This window comes from Falco rusticolus, chromosome 14, assembly GCF_015220075.1.
Source record: "Falco rusticolus isolate bFalRus1 chromosome 14, bFalRus1.pri, whole genome shotgun sequence".
In the NCBI taxonomy this organism is placed as follows: domain Eukaryota; kingdom Metazoa; phylum Chordata; class Aves; order Falconiformes; family Falconidae; genus Falco; species Falco rusticolus.
The window spans coordinates 21,599,966-21,617,836 of NC_051200.1; positions in this window are offsets into that span (position 1 = coordinate 21,599,966).

The window sequence follows — 17,871 nt, forward strand, 5'->3', positions numbered from 1 at the left end:
TCTCCCTGTTCACAAAACACAGAACTGAGCTCCTATGGGAATTATTACTTCACTAATTACCCCAGGTTGGGTTCATATTTTACTCAGGCAAACAGCCCCATTCCCTTCAGGTGAGTTCATTTGCACCAATTGTAATGTCTCTAGATTGGCATTTCTGTAAATCAGAGAGAAATACTGAGTTGTTTCTAGCCTCTGTGTAATGGGCACAACAGAAATTTTCCTGGAAATATTTAATACACCAACACTTTCACAAGACAAATTTACTTACTGGAATGAAATTTGTACAATATATTAGTGGTGGGGACAATTGAACTAAAACTTTTAAACCAGTGCTGGCCTTCAGAGGAGGCGAGTCAGGCAGCAGTGAAGGGTCCGCCGTGCTTGGACCCCACATACTGTAATTTTTATAAGACTATAACTAAGAGTTTGTATATTAAACGATGTTAGATTACAATATTTAATGGCTTATAGGATATAGCTAGTACCCGGGAGGCTAATTTGTTTGCATTAGTTGGACGGGTCAACTGCTTCAAACATGCAGATTATAGAACTACTGGTAGATTGCATTACACAATTTAAATAAATAGTAGCAATTTGTCAATGTCATCTTAGCTTCAACATTTTCCTTTTAAACCCCAGGAAATAGTAGTTCCAATTAAATTGACCTTTTCTTTTCTGCATCTTCATGTTATTAGTAGATAATGCTTAGTCTTTTAGCAAGTAAAAAAACCCAAAAAAACCAAAAACCAAAAAAACTTTCAAAGCACTGATGCACTTGTAGTAAACTTTCCAGACAAAATTGCCCTCTTTATAAACAAATGAATCAAATTTAGCCACCCAGTAAATTTCACAGGTCACATATACACGTATGCGTCAGTAATAGATTAAGACACATGAATTGCTGTATCTCAATGATTAGGTCTTTGGTTTCAGGGGACAATTGCCAGTTCTTGTCAGACACAACTCTTTTAAGTTGTACTATTCATTCTGGAGACAAAGCAGCCAAAAATATAAAATGGCTGAACCATCCGTTCACGAACCACTTAGCAAATCCTAGACATCTGGAATGCTAACTCACCTTTGGGAGCTGGGTGTAGGTAGGTATCTGCTCTAGTCTCGTAGCCCTAAAGTAACTGGATTTGAAAACCTGGGCCTGGGTGCCTTACAGTAAAATGGAAATGGTGAAATACTTAAATTGTCACATAACGTAGAAGAGTTTGGCTGCAAGCATCACCCATGCAGTAATACTGTGCAATGCAGGTTTTCCTACGTCTATGTGCATAAAACAGTGTTTTACTTCTCTGATGTCCTCCTGACAAACATCAGCAGTAAGCCTAATAGCATCAGAATTTGCTCCAATTTTGGAATGCAGTTAGTTTTGAAGGCATGGCAGCCCGAGGCTTTTGGGCAAAATTTGGCCGGAGGAAGATACCTAAAACTTTCTTAGTGCCTTGGGCAAAATACTGGGACAGGAACTCTGGTACAGCTGTATCCTGGTGGCCTTTAGCTGTGAAAGGGAATAGTTCTCTCTAGAACATTTCAAAACTTCAGGTTTTGTTGAAAAAAAGTTGGATTATTTTTAGTTGTTCAGGCTGAAAAGCATTTTGAGCTACTATTCTTGCACGAGCAGTTTGTGACTAAAGCAAGAACAACCAAAATGTGGAATCATGGAAAAGAAAAATATTTTTTTAAGGAAGATACCATCTTCTCTGATGGAATCCTAAAAAATCCCAAAACCAACCCAACCAACCAACCAAAAAAAAACCCCACCAAAAAACCCCACCCCCCAAACCCAACAACGACAAAAAACCCTACCCAAAAAACCAGCTTCATTGCTGTTCACCCATCTTCAGTGCTATGAACAGAACAGCAGTTCTTGTGAGAAAATCCAGATTCAAATTGATCTCAGGCATCAATTCTTTTACTCATTTGCTTTATTGGAAAATACATCTGTTTTCTAATACTTTCCTTTTGGGCACTGTGCTAGGCATCACTTACTTATTCTGTTGCTTTGCTTCAAGGTGCATTGGTTAGCTTTGCATAATCTTAGCATTTGGGTTGATAGGTTTCCATCAATTCCTCACACCATGTAACAATTGATCCTAGAAACAGAAATGAGCCAATTTCTTGTGCTACCCTTTATCACACCTTCTGTTTTTGTGATACTTCCTTTTCATAGTCTCAGGAGCACCCAGCAAAGCTCCTGCTTACACATCAGCAGCTTTTGGAAGGTTACAATAGCATTGCCTTTATATACTCACCTACTAATTAAAAGAAAACTTTTTTTTTTATTCTGCCTTCCAAACATGTAGAATTAGCACGTTCCAAGACTGAATGGTACAAGCACAGAGCACAGGATATTTAAAGTTTCACTTTATTTAGTATTCCGTGTGTATCATTCAGCAACCACCATTTGAAAACAGGCCAGAAAGCAATTTTAACAATATCCCATGTGAGAAAAATGATTCAAAGTTTTGGAGAAAGAGATAATTCTGTAATCTCTGTGATCTAAAACAGAACAAAGGATGTGACCTAACACATTAAATACAAGAAGAACAGATTCTTGTTACTTTCGTTTCTGACTCCTCAGAAAGCAGACACAGTAGGCATGGATCTAAACTCATCGTATTACCATTAAACCAAGTAGCTGATGCTCAGCAGTTCAAAATAACCCAGCAAGTGGGTGCAAGTAAAAGGGCTGACCTCCCCTTTCCCACTTTTTGCTGGAGGGAAGCCCCGTTTGGCTGATCCCCAGGCAGGAGGTATCAGTGTAAGGACTGTTCAGGCTTCAGACGTGCTCCTGAGGTGCTGAGATGTCTAAAGGACAGCTAGATTTTGCAGGGAGGAAAAAAATGGACAGGTGAAGGACCATCATTCTGGAATTTTTTCCTTAACTGTGAATCAAGATAAATATAGACAATTAGAAAAATACAAAACTGCAATTTGAGAAGACAACTGCTATCATATTTTAAGGTTCTTTAGAGAATTTTTTCTTGCATATTCTTAATGTACTATTCACTGTTGTAAGTGATACTACATCTCTTCTCATCATCTTCACACATGCTATTCCATAAACTACACTGGTTTTGTTTGAATCCAGATACTAAAATGTAGTAGTAAATTTTATTTTTTGTTTACTTTTGTATTTTTTGTGGATTTCACAAGTTTCTCTTTTGGGATCATTCAATGTTTTTTAAACTTCTTTGAGTAGTAGCCACAGTTCTTTCCAAGGGACAAGAAGAGACTAATAACTTTTAGGAGGTCAGTCCTGACTGTTTCTGGGTATTGCCAGTCTTTGGCTGGTGAGTGTTTAGTAGGACGATTCAAGGATTCCACAAACACAAGCTGGCAAAAACATGCCTCATTGAAGGATTACTATCCTTTTTTTTTTTTTTTTTTTTTTTTAACTAGTTGGCATGCTGCAGATGAAAAGCTTATTCATTTCTGCTGTTAGCTGAAAAATCTGAGTTGAGAGCTTGAGCATGTACCCGACAGATAATCAATGCCATATCCCTTTAAGTGGCTGCTGTGGCTGGGTGGGTATCAATAGCGGACTTTTAGGGTTGACACTTTATTCATTTACATGTGCAGTGTATGGACCTCATCTATTCCCAGGTACAACACACTCTGCGTCGGTGTAAACTCTGTTGACTTCAGCAGAGGCAGACTTGATTTGCGGTGGAATTGGTTAGCAGGGAGCCAGGTCCTGTACATACAGCAACGGTGTCATGCCACTCCACTGCTGTCACTATTCATTGCCAAAGAACTATATCCTTTTATTATCAGCTGGCAACGAAACAAGAGAGATGCATACCACAGAGCAAAATAAGTCAGAACCAATTAACGTTTGTACTGTTCTCTAAGAATCATTTAAGGATAATTCTGGAAATCCCTTGGTTGCAGGTTATCTGTGGTGTATTCTCCTGTGTTAACTGTAGGCAACTGAGGCTGGAGCAGAGATGTAACAAAATGAAATAGCGAATACATGAAGGTTAGTCAGCAAATTAATAGGTATGCGTTAATTGCACGTTTTCCTTAAGTGACTCCATATTGTAACACCACTTCGATAAAGAAATTATCTTCTGTTCCCCATTTCTGTAGTTCCTGAGTGTCCAGATAAAATAGCATGGCATTGTGTTAGCTGGTTACTGAGGATGAATCTGCATAAACCAGTTTTTGATCTCTCTGAATCTGTTTGAAAAGGAATTATTTTGGTGCCTTTCTGAGCATGCATGAATGTAACGATTATCGTTTCCTTTTAAAGTTCAACCCTGCTGCCAAAGGGAAAGTTTCTCAGTGTAGGGAATGAGTAAACAGTCGCTTTTGGTTGTTCCATCATTCCGTATAAATGAACTGCTTTAATTGATTCTAAATGTAATTAAATAAAATTATCTATAAATTGGTAGACGTATCCATGACTGTGAATAAAAATTGAGCCCGTTTGAACAGGCTTTCTTCTTTCCGATAAACATTGTGATGTCACAGCCTTCGATTTTGTGACTAATGTACAAAGCGGTTCCTTCCAGATCAAGACAGATCTCCATACGGGCACACCAGAGCTTTTCCACCTTCTGTTTCAGTGAACAAAAATCATGCCTGAATATGTGTCAGGATCTTTATGAAACCATTGTATGTGCATTCCTTAAATACCGTTGAGAAAATGTACGTGTCCACCATAAAGCTGCAAAGAGACTGTGATACAATGGACATAAAAGTCTGTATGGAAATGCAGGACACTGTGTGTTTGGGCAAAGGATGGATCAGACTGTGCAGGGAGGTACTGGGGGGAGCAGGTACTGTTTTTAATCAGTAAAATCTAGTCAGAGCTCAAGCAAAAATGATCCCAGTGCACTCGCATGCCTGCTGGGTCGAGCTCTCCATCCCAGCACCCCCCACAGTGCTTTGCCCCAGGGAAGCGAGCGGGAGAAGGTGTGCTCGAAGACCCAGGGAAGAGGCTCCTGTTAATAAGATGGGAAACTCTAGGAGTTTGTACAGAAAGAATAAGGTTCCTCTGTTAAGTTTTGCTATGCAGAATTTTTAAATTGTGCACAGGTAAATGACTCCTAGGGGATGCACATGTCTATACTCCGTATGACCGGCTGATGTCTTTGGGTGAGAAGGACCTGAAGGAAGATAGCACAGAGCAGAGAACAGCCGAGCTCAGCGAGGCTGATGCTGACGTGGGCGTAGACACTAGCTCAGGGGGCAAGAAGGGAGAGTACAGATCTGTTCTGCTCATAGAGCTTGCTGGTACCTCGCCCTGTATTCATACAATTCATACTGCTTTTCATGTTGATAGTCATTGCCAAGGCTTGACTTTGGGTCTACTCTGGTTATGCAGGCTTTTGTTACTGTCCTTCCTCTGTCTTAAGATGCACTGTAGGGATTTTTTTAGTATTATTATTTAACACTGATACTGATTTTTCTAAAGAGTGCCTTTAAAAAAATGACGCCTCATCAGCTATGTTGATATAAAAGCATAGTTACTATAAAAATGGCCTTTGAATCCTGTCCATTAAACTTTGACATTTGAAGTGTTTACTGTGAATACATATTAAGTTTCTCATTAAAGACAAGGTCTGGCTTTCTTGAAGTGACTCTTAGATTAAATCAGTCTCATCCAAAATAAATACAAAGATGGAGAATTCATAACAAGCCGCCTTGTAGATTCACTGTGTGTAAAACAGCAACTGCTTTTGTGGCAGAAAGATTTCATTTTAGTGTCTCCTCTTTGGCCCTCAAGAGGAAAAAAAATAAAATCTATTCATTGTGTATAAAACCTTTTGCACTTTGACATAAGTCCTTCCAGCAGAATCCCTTTTTTTATTGAAACAAACTTAAACCATATTCCATTTCACAAAAGCGAAATGTGCTGAACATGTGCTTTTTAAAATAGAAGCATGTGCATCAACTCCTCTACAAGAAGATACTTTCTGAGAGTAGTCTCTTGGGAAGGTCCATTACCCAAAATCCAGCGAGCACAGGAAAAGGGTGAAACAGTATTAGATCAAGCTTTACTAAGCTGGATGGCCCAGGCTGTGGAATAAGTGATATTTAATATGTGCACTTTGAGGCTCCTGTTGAGTGCCCTGTTTGGTAACCCGGATCAGGATGCTTGTTTAGTGGATAAAAGTGTAACTTTAGAAATTGGCAGGAACTTTCTGTGCTTGGCCACCTGTACTCTCAGCCAGATATGGTGTAAGGAGACTCAGACAAGCACACTTTTCAAAGTTTGCTCTGTTTCACTTCCTTACAACTGCCAGGTTCAAAGAACCATTTATTTTAAAAAAAAAAAAAAAAAAAAAAAAAGCTTCGCTCAGTTCAAAGATGCATTTATAAAGCTCACTAGTCTTTATGATCAAGCTCATACTTTGTCTTCCCATTACTAAAATAATACTTTTATCCTGCCCTCTTTTTCCCCTCTCATCTGTTTTGTTATGAAAACTTAACTATAATGAAGGTCTCAGGCATTGTAGTTTCCAGACAGTATGATACCATAAGTAATATAAAATGGGATTCTTTTTTTGTGGAGTGTTTTGCTGTCAATAATAATTGTATCAAAAGTAATGCGAACTCCCACCGAAGCCTGCATAGTCAATCAGCATAAAGTATTAGCACTTCAGGGACACAAAGGCTCTGAGCCTGATAAAAGAGATTGGACTGAGAATTTTGACCTAAGAATATAATAATGTCTTCCAAGATCTCATTATGCCCGTGCCCATTCGAAACCATCTGGGGCCCAGAATAATAAAAGGAGTGGTGTGAATTTATGAACCCATAGATCTAGCCATGCCCCCTTGGATATTGTGTTGGATTAGTAGATTTACTGCTAATCCAAACACTGAGGGCAAAATTATGTCTTTACATCTGCACTGCGGATCTCCAAGAACTGCATTAAGTTAAACGCTTGAAGGGTTGACAGCAGCTCCCCTGCTTCAGGCACAATCTTCTGGCGCCCTGCCACCTTCCCCAAAGTGCAGCTCCTCAGATGCACGTCCTCCACGTCTTGCCATGGCAGCGCTCCAAAGGGAGATGCCGCCTTGCAAATAAAGGGGGCTTGTGAGCAAAAAGTCACTGCTCCTGCCTGTAACAGGTGGGAGCAGTGTCAGCGTGGTGCAAATAAGGCACAGTTGGCATGGGGAAGATTGATCCATCATCTTCAAGCTGCCTCAGGTGCAGAGCCCAAAGAGAAGAGTTTCTACATTTAATTGGGGGTGTCTTCAGCTAAATAAAATAGTCAGATGCAAATCCTTTTCCTAAGGGGCAGCCATGTGGACTTGTGACCTTTCTTTGAATGGTTCGGAGCCCAGAAATCAATGATTACACTAAATCCATAATTATATTCTTTTCATCTGTGGCAGGGTACTGATAGCATGACAGATGTGAGACCTTGAAAGCATGGAAACTTCAAAGACCATTGAGATGTGTTAGACACCATGGACATGTGGAACAGTAAAAAATAAAACTAAAAGTAGAAAAAGACTGCTCTACCAATGCTTGAGGTGAGCTCTCTCCTTCACACGTATATGCACATACATGTACGCACACGTACACATTTATGCACACGATGTGGGACCCTGGAGTCCCCAGGGAAGAGGAGAGGGAGTAACTGCTGTAAATCAGCAAGCTTTGGCCAACTAGAAGAATTAAATGTTTTAATAGTCATCTTGTCTGGACTCAAAAGGCTTCCCAAAGAAAGAAGGGGATGGGCTGGGTCCGGAGAAGTGGCTGGAGACACTGCTTGGAATTAAGAAAGGTGACTGCGTTCCAGTATCCCTTATGCTGCTGCTGGGTAACTTGGCCAAGCTGGTTTGTTCTCTTAGGTGTTTCTCAAAAATATATTTTTGCCTTTAAAGAAGCAGAACTATGTTACCGTTATTTTTGCCTTGCAATAAGATGCTGCAAGAAGAAACACTGGGTCAGCATGGGGAGGGTTGATCGCAGTGGACTATAAGGGAAGCTCAGCCTTCACACCATGGTCCCCAGGCAGAACGAGGGAAAGATGACATTTAGAGATCCATGACCTCACCCCAGAGATGCTCCCTGGAGGATAATTAATAGTGTTTGCTTCTTGAAAAATTCTGTGTGAATTAGATATTTTGGGATTACTGTTAGAAATTAATTTGCCTGAACTGCATGATAATATGTCGAAAGCACAAGGTAAATGCAATTATTTGTGTGTTCCTGGCATTATATTAATACTTATAAGTGGTGGATCAGAAGATGATGGCATGAAGCACACAGACAGATAAGATAAAGTTAAGATTTGTGGTGGCTACTGTCAGTACAAGAAACTTGATAATGATATAATCCAAGCTCTCATACAATTTCTTAACATTAATAATGTGGAAATACAAGTCGAAAATTATTAGGATTGTGGTTTTTCTGTAAAATTTTGAACTTCAATACTACGTTACTTTCTGAGTTCCAGTGTTGAAATCTCAGAAATTAAAAAAGCTCATACAAATGCAAAATCTCCCCAACATTACAAGAATTATTTAGTTTCTAAGGCAAGATCAGAAGGCTTATCTCTTTGGTCTGATCCTGAGATGCCAAAATGCTGGACTGTCACTGATCTCTAAGTCTGAAATGCCTGAACGATAATGAGTCTAGTGGTCTTTCTTGGATAAAAAGCCCAGATTTTCAGGAAACACCCCTTAAGGAGATGTTGGTTTTTTTCACAAATGCTTGTTGTTTGAAGCCGGTTGGGCATCTCTAAGATGTGTTTCATCAGAGATGCATTAACAGGCAGAGTATAGCACAAACAGCAGAGCACACATGAAGTTTACCTCATACCTGTACAACCCATGGAAAACTAGTAAAGCTTTCGAAAATATCCGAATCTGAACACACCAAGTAACTCCAGCAGTTTCTTTCTGCTCTCCTTGTGCAATCCTCAGCCTGGGACAAGCCCTTCCGTCATCTTTCTCCTTTAACATCTTTGATATCCATTTACAATTCATTTTCCCATTTATTTTTCATTACTTTCTCTCCTTATTTCTGTCTTTTGGTTCTGTTTCTTCATCATACTACTCCAACAGCGCTGCTTAGCAGGCACGCTGAGTGTTTCTTTTCCTGGTCACCAAAGGAGCATCTTCTGGGAGGCCACTCATGTGAAGTCAGCCCAATACTTGCAGAGAATTTAAAGATACCTGGGCAGAGACAGTTACTTATATCTCTTAGGTCAGCTTCTCGGAGGCAGATTAATTGTTGAAGTGATGCACTAGTTGCATATATATTATATAGTCATTTTATCACTTATGTAGACTCCTGTGAAAGGAGTATCATATCCATTCCTCAAAATATTAAAATCTTACCTTTTCTGACTAGCACAGGGGGCACCAAGATGAACAAACTAGTTATACATGCATGGAAAGTAGCAAGCTGAAAGTAATTGTGTATTCAGTTTTAATGGAGCTGAATCTCCTGCTGAGATTTCAATATCTGACAGCATTGCTTTCATTGCCCCAAATGCCCAACCTTTTTCTAATGTTTGACCTTGGGTATGATTATATTTCTGTATGTATCTCAAATGATGCAAAATCATTTGCCTATATCAGTCATCTCTCACTGACAGTCCTGTTCCAGCTCGTGGCAGAAGAGAACAAGTCTGATGGCAGTAACAATAGCTAAAATGAGCTTTGATAGATGTTCCTACCCTTTCAATAAATACATAAAGCATCTCTATAATGTCATTTTGTTAACTGATAAACAACAAAAGGATGAAGGCATTCACTTTTAACTATATTGCATGTCGTTATTTTCTCATTGCCTTACTTAGTGTATATAAGTAATGTGACCTGCAGAACAGAGGAGAGGGCTGTTGCTTTCAGTGCTGGTTATTCATTTTCTTCTCTATCCACTAGCCCACCTGCTAAGTGAGAGCTGTGCAGGTGTGTGACAGGCTTTACCACAGCAGTTTTGCCCCAACATATCAACCCACAAGCCTCAGTCTGTTCTTGGCGCATTCTCAATGAGACATCACGTAACCCACGGCACCGTCTTTACATCTCTCCATGCGAGGTTAATGTGCCGCGCAGAAATGCAATTCTTTGTGCTCACCTCTTGTTGGGTTGTTTTTTTTTTCTTCAGCTGGTCTAACCCTGTCCCATGATTAGCCTTGTACTATTTACTCTAGAGATGCTCCCGTACAAGGCACCATGCTGGGCAGGGCACAGGTGGGTGCAGGGGGCAGCCCATCAAAGGTGCGGTGCAGTGGATGGCATTTACAGATGCGTACTGTGGTTTGGGGGATACAACAACTCAATTGCTGAGATTAAGGAGACAAGAAGAAATTGCATCCCACTTCTTGTATCGCCACAGTGAAGTGGCCATTGGAAAGGAGCTGGGAGGCAGTGGTGCTGGAAGCCTTGGTGGGGTGATGAAAAGGGGCTTCCAGATAGATGGGGACAAAGGGACCATGTTTTAAGGGCAACTCCAACTGGCAGTCGCCTTGTGATTAATGTTCCTGTACTGGTAACAAGAACGTACCCCTAAAGAGAGAAAATTTGACAGTGGCTTCTTTTTTTAGGTCTGCGTAAGCTGGGCACATTATTTTAATAGTACACCATTAAGGTATTTATCTTAATTTAAAAAAATAATATTTCCCTTGTTGTTTGCAATTGCCCACTAGAAATGAAATCCCTTTCCTGACTGATTATCCTTTCCAATCCTGAGCTGGCTGTTATTGCAGGTTGCCTCGGGAATACAGAGTTACTGAGTTTCAGACTTTCTTCAGAAATACTGAGGGGAGTTTAACAGCATTGGAAAACAGAGATAAAGAAATACATGGACCATGCAAACAAAAGTAAGTGGGATAAAAAGAGTTGTGTTTACTGGAGTGCTGGGAAAAAAAAAAAGGTCCACAAAGAAGCCCCTTGGTCTGATTACAAGACTTGTTAGGGATGCAGAGCACCGACCAAGTTCACTGGAGTTTGAAATCCCAAGGGCAGTATTGGGTTTCTTTCTGTGGGCTCCAGAAGGTGATTTAATAACTCATTTGAAACTGTGCAAAACTTTCTGTTGACATACTTCACTCCCTCTTCAAGCAGATTTTGAGTTTTGCTCAGAGATTTTAGCCCGGTATTGAGGAGCTGTAAATAGATGGAAATCTAAACCTCTGGACTAGAACGAGTGTTTCACGCGTGCCTGGGTGACAACGGCCTGTCTGACAACTGGTTTGTCTGAAATTGCAAAGAGGGCACGGGCAGGCGTGGTGTTAAATGTGCTATTGCTGTACTGCATGCGGCCTCTCTGCTTCCCAAGAACAAGGACAAAGAGAAATTAAGGCAAATACAGACGCTGGCATGTAAAAGGGGTGAAGATTTACTGCTGTGAGCTACTGCAAGCAGCAGCCCTAGTGGTGTGAGCTCCTGCTAGACAGCACAGCATAAACTGCACAGTGCTCTTGTTTAAAAAGAACAAAACAAAAACAGACCCAAAAAATCATCAGACATGGCAGGCAGCTGGTGTGCGTGTCTCCCACGGGGCCATTCAGAAATGGGTGTTTTGGAGCATTTTCTGTGGCCCTGTTAACGCCCCCCATTCTGCGGACAGTCTGTGGAGCGCTGACCAGGCCTGTCCCTTGCAGCTTCCAGGGTGGCCTCGGCCGAGTGCTGCTCCGTCCTGACCTCTGGCAAAAAGGCATTGCCGAGGAGGTCTGCCGTGTGAGACTTTCATCGAGGAACAAGACCAACCCCAGTGCCCAGGTGGTGCCCGTCACCCTGTAACCACGCCATGGGCTGTAACGTCTCTGCCAGCTGTGCTGGGCTGCAGGGACCCGCTGCCCTGGCACTGTGGGGTTGTGGCGTGGGATGGGGCCAAAGCCAGCATATACACCCTAAACACTCCAGTGTGAGCGCCAGGCACATTGCAAATGGGGTTCAGGGCTGGGCCCCCGCTACAGGACAGACCCTGAGGGGCTGCAGCATGTCCAGGGACGGGCACGGAGCTGGGGAAGGGGCTGCGGCACCGGCTGGGGGGGCTGGGGGGGCTCAGCCTGGAGAAACGGGGCTCGGGGGGGCCCCATCGCTCTGCGGCTGCCTGAGGGGGCTGGAGCCGGGGGGTCGGTCTCTTCCCCCAGGGAACCAGCGACAGGACAAGAGGGAACGGCCCCAGGCTGTGCCAGGGGAGGGTCAGGGGGGATCTCAGGAGAAATTCCTTCGCGGAAAGGGTGGCCGGGCAGGGGGACAGGCTGCCCAGGGACCCGGTGCTGGCACCGTCTCCGGGGGGGCTCAAAAAATGCAGTGCTTGAGGACACAGTTTAGTGATGGACTTGGCAGTGCTGGGCTAAGGGCTGGGCTTGATGATCTTGAAGGTCTTTTCCAACCTACATGATTCTGTGATTCTGTGACTCCTTTTGCCAGCTGTAGAAATGGAGGAGAGAATTCCAACTGCTATGTTTATCTAAGGCTACCAAAAAAGTGTGCTGCTCAAATGTAACTTAGCAGCACCACGTACAAGGTGGGCTTCAGAGGTGGCAGTGTTTAATATTCTATTTGAGGATGCTGGCCCTTATACCAATTTATTAATAGGTGCATCATCCCAGGGAAAAATGTTTAAATGTAAGTGAAGTGTTAGCAAGTGTTGGCAGTTGAATAGATACAGTGATAAGGTTTTAACTCTGACCTCATAATTAAATGTAAATACACCATAAGAGCAAGGCAGGGGACTATGTAAACAGGTAAAAGAGGAAATATGGCCTGGTTCTTTTCTTAATGTCTTTGTTTGGGGTGTAATGGTAAGAGAGGATTTAATAATTGAAATAAAAAATGCTTCTGTGAAGAATTCATTAATTTATGCATTTTACACAAATGCAAGATGTTGCCTTCAACACCTTTCTGCTTTTACTTTGAATAAATGTCCCTGGTAAATTTACATTTACTTCTGACTCACAAACATTAGAATGCTTCATCAGTTATTGTTGCTTGGATTTTTTAATATTAACAGTCTCTCCTTCTGAGTGTCTTTTATTGTGGCATACAGTCTTAATAATTTGTGGAAAAGATGATATTTCCAAAGAGATCAAAATGCTTATTGGCCACTTAGACCATCCTCATGCCTGCCTCGGTGGTGGCACAGTCCCCCACCCTGTCGCTCAAGATAATCTATTAAAGCTGTCAAGCTACCAATCATTAAGGTACCACAAGGATCCACAACATACACAATTATTCTGCTTTAAGCGCAGTTTTAGGTGATTTTCCTCAGGTTTTCTTCCCTCCAGGATGTGAACCTGGCTTCCAGTAGGCAATGCAGTTACACAAATTTGTGCAAAAGATATCAAGAAGTGAATCTGTTTAGAACTGCATCTTGGAGACAGCCTTTGAAATAGAGAGAAGTCTTTCCCAGAGATCAGGAGCTTTTGTTTTAGGGAGGAAAAAACTGTCTATAGATGTTCTCAGATAAACCATTAACATACAGAGTCTATGAGTAGTTGTCCAAAAATGAAACAATCTGTGGCCATTTTTTTGTTTCATGCACACGCATTTCTTGTGAAAAATGGATGTTCCTACTTGGAAAGTCAGAACAACATGTACAAGTGGCCCAAATTGGTTTTGATTAACAAGGTTTTCTGCCTGGAAGTCACTTTATCTTCATCCCATTAGCTGGACTCAACAAAACAAATGAATCTAATGCATTAGGCTGAAACACGTTCTTGCTGCATGAAGGCAAAGAAAAATCCTCTCTTAAAAGCCATGCAAGTATCTTATATACATAATGTAGTTTTTCAGCTTCATGTTCCCCTTGGAGTCTATATGACGAGAATACAAAGGTTTCTACTTCCTTTCATCGTCAGCTGACATTACGCTTCTGCCTGTAATTCTCCGGTATGAATCATGCAGTGTTGTGAGGGATCGGCCAGTGTGATGTCACCTTGGGCCACTTAGATACCTATTACATATGGGGTTTGTAGCTTTTATCCTTTTAACAAATACATTTCGTGGATTCTATTTTCGGAAAAGATCACATAAAGGTGATATTTCTGCCATGGGATCAACAAGTAGGAAACTTTGCTGTGTGAAAGAACGGGACCACTCGTCACCTTGTGGGCTAATCGCAGCAATTCACTTCCATGTCTTAATCTGTTCTTCCTCTTTTGAAATTGTCTATGAGGAATCCTATTTTTCCTCGAATATTATTTCAAGGTGCTTGCTTAGAAAGTCATATATAACGTAGTTTTTATTGTCCATGCAAAAGTTTGCATTTTGGTGCTTGTTCTGTTACTGTCCAGGAGTTATTCCAAATATCTAGTTTCCAGATTAATGAATTGTCGCACTTTCATAGCTATTCCAAATAATGTCTTTTCTGGACTTGTAATAGATAGTTGAAATGTGGTTTTGTGAGGAGGAAAGAGGAGTCATGTGAGTATTACCAGAATGCTTCAAGGCATTTTGCCCTCTAATGCCACTCTATCCTCAGTATCTCTGATACAGTAAATGTATTTAGATTCAAAGTTATCTTGGGAACTCTTAGTGTGTGCACTTGAATTCATCTGATTATGAATTCTGCATAAGTAAATATGAATATCCAGACAGAGACTATGACCGTGTATGCTAAACAAGATCTACTCTTGGTTATGTAAAAACTGAAGGTGAACTGACTTTTCTTTTTGTCCTCTTTTTTATGTTTTTTTTTTATTATTATTATTTATTTACTTTTCTAAGCAATGCCATACATAGCTTTGCTTTATTCTTAGGAATACACTTATCGCTAGAAAACGGCAATTAGAAAGGACTGTTCCGAATTTTGCTGGACAAGATGGTGATGTCTCTTACCAGCGACAGAAGAATTGTATGCTTAACCCAAGTGCAGTGTCTCAACTGGAAACCTAGTGGGAGTGTTAGTGCATTTGCTGGTTATACTTCAGTATATTATCTAAGCCTATCAGCCAAGAGAAAAAATTTGCATATAATATGTGTTTCTTTAGTGTTCATTATCTTGTTACTTAAAAATTGCCCATGAAAAAAAGTGAACACATTCATAGGAACATGACTAAAATATTCTTAATAGAAAATATATGAAAACAAAATGTTACTCAAATTAAACAAAATACACAACTGCAACTGACGCTGTTGTGTTCAGCTCCAGTAGGCACACTGAATTGTCTTTTTTCCAAATGGATAATTTATTTAATTAACCAAGATGCAATGAATTTTAAATTGTATATTAAAATGGAAAAATTAGGTAGTTAGGAAAAAATATGATGTGGTTTACATTCTTACTCACTGTTAGGAAATTTTTTATAGCATAATTAAAGATTGCAGATGGCAGTTTATCCTAACATGAATTTTGTCCACAAAAATGTTTTCCTTGACCATGTTGACCTGATGGGTTTGAATGATTTTAAAATACTTTTAACATTCAAATTAATACACAAAAATATTTTTGCTTGTGTGTAACTTTTCACAATGGATAATGAAGCTTTTCTTTTTTGGTCATTGTTTTTTGTCTGAGTATACAGTGTATGCTTAACCTCAAAAAATCTAAATGTGCTTTATGTATACCAAGTCTATTATATTTAAAACAGAGCCAACATGTACAAAGTCCCTTTTTTCCAGAAAATTTCCTAACAACTTTATTCTGCAGTTTCTATCAGGAATGGTACGTCACTACATCACACTGCTTGATCCTGTTTATCTGCATAATTCAAATGCAACCCTGAAGGATATAAACACAGTGACAGTTTTTAAACATACTTTCTGATAATCAGCACAAACTATTACTTGAACTTATTCAATAACATAACACTGACAGACGGAATTCAATGACCCTCAATAACAACAGATACAATCTCATTGTATAAAATTATATTATGATATGATTGTGTTGTCTTGAGTTGTGACTTAGGTTGGCTGCAATATGGCACACTTTTTCTTTGGGAAAAGATGATACTTATTACATTGAGATAATGCAGAATCTAAATTGTGCAGCCCGAGTTTCTGCTATGAAAAAAACAACCCAAAGAGCAAAAAGAGGTGTGCGTACAACCAGGAGACAAATAAATAAATAAATAGTATTTTGGTAGCAAGACTATAACTTTTACTTTATGCTAATGTCTTTGCTGGGGCAGATCCTTTGGTAGCTCACATTGATATGTTGGTGGCTCAGTTTAGTCTCCAGTACCGTTAGGAGAATGGAACATGGCAGAGCAGGTCGATGTCGGAAATCTCTGCAAGTGGCTGTCAACAAGAGCTCTCCTTCCATGGGATCTGGCAAACCAAGCTGATTCCTAGACTAAGACAGCAGCATGTTGTCCAAATGGATATTTAGTGGTCAAAAAAGCCAAAGTGACTTAAGAACATCAGGTTCTCTTTGCTGTTGGGGGAACCCATACTGCTAACTAAGACGATAACGGTTCCTGGCCAGAACAGCTGGTGTTTCCACCTTCTGTCCTTCCTCTCTTGGGCTGAGCTCCCAGCTCCAGAGAGTGTGGGATGCTGCAAAGTCAGCATACTATAGGGTGTCTGGTGGGGTAAAATTGCTGAAAGGGAGAATAGCACAAAGTATGTCTAACTTTTGTGTTTACCCATCACTCTAACTCTTGGGTGAGGCTCTAGATAATGTGCAAATGAGTAGGGTAAGGTCCAGAAGGGATTGCTGTGGGGGCTACTCGTGGTTGTTGGCCAAATCTGGTCAAGGCTGCACTCTTGGTTTCTTGGAGATTCTGGATAGACATGTGATTTCTGCTTGTCCATGTCATGTCCCCAATCTCACCCCACCCCTTGCCAAAATAAACCAACAACAAACAAATATCCCAAAACAATGAAAACAAAACAAAATGTTAGGTTTTGCATCTTTAGGAAAGATATTTTGGTATATAGTGAGAAATTTCCCAATGTCTTCAAACAGACCAAATGAGGCAAAATAACCGATAATGATTGTCCAGCAGGGTAATGCTCTTTCACTTTTCAGAGCAATAAAGACTTTTGTCAAAAAAGCCAACACCTCTGAACATTGAGATTCCCAGTGCATTCTGATGTTGAGGGGTTTGGGTTTGTTTGCCCACATCATGTGTTGTAGCCAATGATTGTATAAAGCTTCATTATTACAAGCAGGTTAGAAACACAGAGCTTGTTTATGAATAAATAATTCTGTATCTGTTCTGCAAGGTAGGAAGGACACTTAGGACATTTCAGCATCTCCAAGGATGCCGTGAGCAGGAAGTAAATGGCAGGAAAAAAGATTTATGGTCAGGTAAATATAGGGAGAAAAAAAGACACACACACAATGTGTAACATACTTGGGTTTACGTGCAAACACAGAGGCCATAGCCATAGCATGCATTCATAGGTTAAAATTTAGTATGGTTAAAAGAAGTGTGATATCTTGAGTAATTTCCATTACTGGTGAGATAAAATCAATGTCTAAATAATTCCTTACTGGCAAAAGCCACTGAAAATACTAATCTGCTGTATAATATGGAAATCCAACATTATTAACCTGAGAGAGGACACAAAACTCCGCATTGCCTTTAAACAACTGCTTTTGGTTTCTGTAAAGTCATTTCTTGGATGAATGTATATATCAGCTGTGCTTGGTTTGATGGGCCTGGAAGTTGTGGTCCACCATCAGTCCAGGGACCACAGAGGGATGTTCGGCTCTCGCCCCGCTATTGGGGAGGGATTGCTGGGAAGAGGGGCACGGGGCTTTGTACACCCACAGACGCCGTGGTCTAGAGCCACCTGCCCTAAGCAATACGAGAATAATGTGATTAACTACAGGTTTTCTGGAGTGGTTGCACCCGCCGAGCCTACGTGGCCATGCACGCAGGTGTTTAACACGCTGGTCCACACAGGGATGCTGTTCCAGCCCTGCCTGCCCTCCACAGTGGCTCTGTGCCGCGGCGATGCCTGGCCGGGGTGCTCTGCTCTC